The sequence below is a fragment of the Eurosta solidaginis genome, chromosome 2 (genome assembly GCF_040869045.1).
Source record: "Eurosta solidaginis isolate ZX-2024a chromosome 2, ASM4086904v1, whole genome shotgun sequence".
NCBI lineage: Eukaryota > Metazoa > Arthropoda > Insecta > Diptera > Tephritidae > Eurosta > Eurosta solidaginis.
This window is the reverse complement of record NC_090320.1, coordinates 213,154,894-213,160,270: the sequence shown is the minus strand read 5'-3', so window position 1 is coordinate 213,160,270 and position 5,377 is coordinate 213,154,894. Positions and strand designations below refer to the sequence as shown.

Here is a 5,377-nt window from a genome sequence, read left to right as displayed (position 1 = left end):
TTTTCCACACTGGACTTGAAAAGCGGCTACTGGCAAGTGGAGGTGAAGTAGGGAGACAAAGAGAAAACAGCCTTCAGCGTCGGAGATGGTCTTTGGCAATTTATAGTAATGCCCTTTGGACTATGTAATGCACCAGCTACTTTCGAGAGACTCATGGATCAGGTATTGAAAGGACTACATTGGAAAACATGCTTGGTGTACCTGGACGACATCATCGTATTGGGCAAGAACTTTGAAGAACATATTAAAAACTTAGACGAAGTTTTACAGAGAGTAGCTGGCGCTGGTCTGAAGTTAAGTCCCAAAAAGTGTGCGCTGTTTAAATAGGAAGTAAATTATTTGGGTCACAAGGTAACGACAGAAGGTATCCGTACAGCGAATGAAAAGATAGAGGCAGTAAAGGGTTGGCCAAGACCACAGAATCTGCATGAATTGAGAATCGCTACAAATTGCGAAAAACATTAAAAAGGTCGTAAATTGGTAAGGATAACGCGTTATTACATGCCGTAAGATTTGAAAAAGGGTAGGTAATTTTCTCAAATTTAAGTTTTCCAAACATTTCATAATTTTCTTATATCCAAAGTTATAGCACGCTTACGACCAAAATTAAAGCTTTTAATTTCCAGCGCAACTTTGGATGCTGATAAATTTTCAAAATTCTTTGATGATGCGCCTATATTTCGTATAATAGATGCAATTGAAATATGCCAAGAAGTTTTTAAAGATCGTGTTAAGCGTTTGCGCTCCAAAGATACGTGAACTTGTCATCATACCAGTGTATGCAAATCTACCAAGTGATATGCAAGCAAAGATTTTCGAACCTATACCACCCAATGCTAGGAAAGTTGTGCTGGCTACAAATATCGCCAAAACTTAGCTCTAGCACAATTATACGCTTTGGGTGCCCTCAATCATCATGATGAACTAACGAAATTGTGTAGACGTATGGCCGAATTTCCAGTTGATCCAATGATGCTGTTGGTTAGTGAGAAGTAGTTTGGAAAAATTGCATTCCGAGTTTGAAATTTAACTAACCAGTGAGTTTAATTTGATTTCATACTCGGAATTCCATACATTGTAAACAAGATTATTAAATTTGAATTCCGTAATTTTAGGTACAAATGTTCCGAAAAATTGGTATCAATTGCTGCGATGCTTTCTGTGAATAACGCAATATTCTATCGTCCAAAATATAAAATCATACATGCCTATACAGCTCGTAACAACTTCAATCATATGCATGGTGATCATTTGAGTTTGTTGCAAGTCTATAATAAATGGATTGATACAGATTATAGCACGCAATGGTGCTAAATTATATTCTATATCGTTTATCCATTTAAAGAGGATCTAATAGCTGCAGTAAAAGAGCATTAGGTAAATACAACAACAACAACAGCATCAGGTAAAATACCGTACAAATTGAAAAATTAAAAACTTAATATCTCATCTTTTCAGATTTTAATAGTTGTGGCTGGTTTTACAAATCTGTTTTACACAACCTAGACGTGTAGCTGTCATGTGGGTTGCACCGCCTATAGCTCAGAAATAGGACAGGAATTGAGAAATGAAGTTGGCACCAGTATACGTTTCAATGATTGTATATTAGGTAATATTACATGGAATTAAGTTTTTTTCGTACTTCTGTTGCCTTAACAGTAAAAATACATTAGTTTGATTGCTTTCGTACTCACCTGATGCAAACGATCGTTGGTTCCTGTGTAGGATTAACCTCATTATTCTCTCTCCTACAAATCTATACTCTCAATAGATAGCTAAATATATAATTAATTGAGGATTGCACTGCGACCATTGGTCTATTGTGCCCTCAGCTACTTCACAGCACCTCATCCAAGCCGACATTTCTGATGAACCCTAGCAGTTGGCTTGAGCTGGCTTAAGGGATTTGATGTGAGAATGCTCTGGCCATAGTGAGCCCATAAACTTAGCTCTGCGTCTTGAGATTTCGTTACACTCCAGGAGGATATGGTCCGCCGTCTCCGCTGTTCGATCACAAAATCTGTATGTGTTGTTCGATATTATACCCAGCTTTTGCATGTGACTGTTCAGTCTATAGTGTCCTGTAAGAATAGCTGTTAAGATTCTTAGGTTATCTTTCGAGAGGCCTATTAATGCCCTATACACTTTTAATAACCACTTTAATTTTTACAGGACGCAGAATTGAAGGACACTATCCGAATAGCACCGGATCAATTTCATTTGGGACAGGTGGTGGAGGCAATAAGGGACAATATCAACCGAAAATTGGCGAATAAAGTAAGTTCGATCTATGTGTATGTGTATGTGAAATTACTAAACTTGCTTGTATCGCTTAGAGACTTAATAATCCTACAGGGGGATGGAGCTTCCCATACATACATACCCTTGGATTCTTTGATGATATATTAATACCGCCATCTGCATTATAACATCCTTCCCGGTTCGAGGTAGCTGAAGAAGCTTGGTATGGGAATATCCACTAGAAGAGAACCAATCAAATTTCGTGTTTCACGTAAAATTTTCGAAGAAAATTTATCAATTGGACCACCAATGAGGTTCAGCAGTGGGTACATCCGCCGGACAACCAGCATCTACACAACAAACAGAAATAAAGACTCTATACCGGATAGTTTATAAAAAGATGTAGATATATTAACAACTTCCCTGTCCCCATACAATGCGCTTTGAGAATTCCCCACGCCCATTATTTTTTTGTATTGCTTAATTGAATAATATGAATATATGTATATTATAAAATATTATTTTTATAAATAATTTGGCATATATTTACCTTATTTTAGCTATTTTAATTTGTGAGTCAAATGTGCCACCTGAACATAGCAAAAACAATTTTGTTTACCACGTTCAATGAGTCACATGTGAACATATAGGACCATAAGAAATAATTTAAGTTTTCGAATCACAATAACGGTAAATTGATATATAAATGCCAAAAGCGTATATTAGTGTGCTTTTTTGTTTAATTGAAGTTAGAGTATATACAAAAATTGAAGAAAATGAGAAAAAGGTATCAGAAAAAATTTCGAAATTTTCTTTCATTTTCCTAAAGTTTAGGTCTTTTGATATACGCTCACATAGAATTCACAAATATATAACGACACGTTCATACCAAGAACGCGTCTTTAAGTTGTATAAACAAAGGAGTCACATGTGACTCATGAATTTAATTCAATTCTCTCGTATGAGTCACATATGACTCATTGGACAGGGAAGTTGTTAATAATCATATCATCTATCAAATTTATATTAGGCTGCTATTAATAATTATATTATATAATTATAAAATATTGTTACGAATATTAGCAAAACTAAGGGGTACTGCCATATCTAAGCCGATGCTAAACAGTGATATCATGCACACCCATATATCAATCATTATGTATCTACATAAAGCCGGAGTCATTGGTGCCGTATGTCGTATCGCTGTATCCGTATCCCTAACGTAAACAGCTGTTTATCGTTACGACGGTAAACCAAAACCCAATTGGTTGGCTACGATACGGTTACGACCTTAACGGCACCAATAATCGATTGCATTGATTCTCATAAGGTTGGTCGAATCAGCTGTTAAAAGGTTACCGATAAAGCACCAATGTCTCCAGCTTAAACGAAACAATAATTGCGTCTACACATATGTACCATGTACGTATACGAGCAGCGGAGAAGCAATGCACAAACACATGTATATATCTTATCTGAATTGCTCACAAGAGAGGGCAATAATTTGTGCAAGTATTACTCAAATGAGAAGTTATAAACGTAGTTGTGGCTGGCAATTTTGTAGCTGAAACTAACTAGTAAGTTCTGGAATGGAAAAGCCTGGAAGTATGCAATGAGAAATCAAAAAGTATAAAAGGCGCGACAGTAGAGGAGAAGGGAGAGTTTCATTTGAGCTATCAATCAGTTTGGTTATTAAGCCAGCTATTCGTTGCAAAGTATAAGTGTTATTGTGAAGTACTTTAATAAAGGCCATTTGTCCATTATTCAATATTGTTATTTATTCAACATTCTAGCGATACGAACGTTGGCAGATGATTGCAAATAAGGGGTATTTCAGTAAAATCGTTACAATTGGTGTCAGAAGAGGAATTGTTGAATAAATTCCAGAGGACAACAAGGACATGGCAAAGTTCAGTGAATTGATGATCCAGCAACTGAAGATCCAGCGAACTTCAGCCACGACTACGAGAGGCAATGTAAGCAGAAGGAATTGATATGGACGAGTATGTCTTTTATCCTGATGGGGACGAGACAACAACAAAAATTGAAGAGAAAAACGAAACATCGCAGACAGTTACGGGCACAGACTTGAACATGATTTTGGCTGCAATATCTGCTCAAACATCGACAATGTCATCACAGATGGAATCCCAAGTGATACGAATAACATCGAAGATTGAAGCACAAGAAACGCGTATGTCAGAAATGTCGACACAGATAACATCCAAGATGGAAACACAGCTCGAAGAACAGAAGACATATATGGCATCCCAACTGGAAGAGCAGAAGACATATATGACATCCCAACTGGAAGCACAGGAGGCACGTATTTCAGAAATGACGTCGCAAGTGTCATCTCAACTGGAAGACCAAAAGACATATATGGCATCTCAATTGGAAGCGCAAGAGGCACGTATATCTGAAATGTCGGCAGAAATTTTGGAACAGGTATCATCAAAACTGGAAGCGCAGGATGCAAAAATGGCTCAATTTCAGGCAGAAGTAGATGATTTAAAAGGTCGTATGGAGCAGTTACAACTAAATCGGCCAGCTGTTTCAGCAGGCAATCCAAAGGTAAAAACACCATTCTTTGACGGTTCTGTTCCTTTCCAGGTGTTTAAGATTCAGTTTGAGAAGACCGCAGCAGTAAACAACTGGAGTGCTGAAGATAAAGTTACTGCACTATTCGTTGCATTGAAAGGATCTGCTGCTGAAATCCTACAGACTATTCCCGAGGGAGAGCGGAACAACTACGAAACATTGATGAGCGCTCTAGAGAGGCGATACGGAAGCGAACACAGGAAGCAGATACACCAAATAGAGTTGCAAAACCACTACTAAAAAGGCTAATGAGACTTTGCAGGAGTTTGCGTCAGATGTCGAAAGGCTTGCACATTTGGCGAATCGGCACGCACCCGTGGAATACACCGAAAGGGTAAAAATTCAGAGCTTTATAAATGTCATACGGGACGTCGAAACGAAGCGAGCCACATACGCAAACCCAAAGCCAACATTTGCAGAAACGGTATCACATGCATTGACTCAGGGAACTGCCTCACTATTGAGTAAACCAGCATACAAAGCTCATCGGGTGGAAGTGGAAAGACCAGATCGGGTAGACACAATTTTGGAAGCA

At 37.9% G+C, this 5,377-nt stretch overlaps 1 long non-coding RNA gene across 1 annotated transcript; it reads left to right on the top strand.

Annotated features, from left to right (window-relative positions):
- The first annotated feature begins 1,508 nt into the window (after positions 1–1,508).
- On the top strand, positions 1,509–2,483 carry LOC137242588 (uncharacterized). Its single transcript, XR_010950297.1, has 3 exons — positions 1,509–1,609; positions 2,173–2,294; positions 2,356–2,483. It is a non-coding gene; the product is annotated as an uncharacterized lncRNA (long non-coding RNA).
- Positions 2,484–5,377: the final 2,894 nt, after the last annotated feature.